Genomic DNA, 1088 nt, shown 5'->3' with positions numbered 1-1088 from the left:
ATTCTAACTATCTCTCGGCAAATGAGAGAAAGGCTTCGTCAGTGTAGTCGCTAGCAAAGTCGTCGTACAACTGGGGCGAGTGCTAGTAAGTCTCTCCAGACCTGCCGTGTGGTGGCGCTCAGTCTGCAATTACTGACAGTGGCGACACGCGGATCCGACATGTACTAATGGACCGCGGCCGATTTAAAGCTACCACCTAGCAAGTGTGGTGTCTGGCGGTGACACCACATCTTTACTTTCGCCCTGTTCCTATTCTGAACTATGTTCACTTTTAATTTCGTTGTCACTACCTAATCCAGCATCACTTCCTAAACTGTCCTCAAACCATTTTAAAACATTATTACCAAAGCCAGGATCCGTAACATGAATGGCAATTGAAGACTTGGCTACTGTGTCCATAACACAAATGCCAGGTCTCAGAGACCACTAGCACGAAAGAAGCAGTATTAGCATAGTTTCACGTCACATTAAAGTGGCTACTGACAAAGGTAATCACTGCAGCTTCGGGGAAGAACAACCAAATAATCGCTGTAATTTTCTGCCCAGCCCTATTCATTAGCGGGCAACGGCCTTGCCGCAGTGGATACACCGGTTCCCGTCAGATGACCGAAGTTAACCGCTTTCGGGCGTGGCCGGCACTTGGATGGGTGACCATATGGGCCGCCATGTGCTGTTGCCATTTTTCGGGGCGCACTCAGCCTCGTGATGCCAATTGAGGAGCTACTCGACCGAATAGTAGCGGCTTCGGTCACAGAAAACCATCATAACAACTGGGAGAGCAGTGTGCTGACCACACACCCCCTCCTATCCGCATTCTGAGTGAGGATGACACGGCGGTCGGATGGTCCCAATGGACCACTTGTGGCCTGAAGACGGAGTGCTTACTATTCATTAGTAACAGAGTAACAATGAACGCTGGCGGTCTGTGAGACCGCACCTGTGACGTTAAGAGTTATTGTTAGTATCAACCGTGAGCGGAATTTCGTCGGTTAATCTATAGAACACGTGCCATCTATCTTTATATAGATGTTTGCCATTAACTCTTACATGAATAGCGATGATTAATTGAAAATGTTTACTCGTTTTTA

General features: G+C 47.8%; 1 pseudogene; it reads left to right on the top strand.

The window, feature by feature from the left end:
• Positions 1-561: 561 nt before the first annotated feature.
• LOC126099626 (5S ribosomal RNA) lies at positions 562-679 on the top strand (annotated as a pseudogene).
• Positions 680-1088: the final 409 nt, after the last annotated feature.

The sequence above is a fragment of the Schistocerca cancellata genome, chromosome 1 (assembly GCF_023864275.1).
Source record: "Schistocerca cancellata isolate TAMUIC-IGC-003103 chromosome 1, iqSchCanc2.1, whole genome shotgun sequence".
NCBI classification, from domain to species: domain Eukaryota; kingdom Metazoa; phylum Arthropoda; class Insecta; order Orthoptera; family Acrididae; genus Schistocerca; species Schistocerca cancellata.
This window is presented reverse-complemented; position numbering and strand designations above follow the sequence as displayed.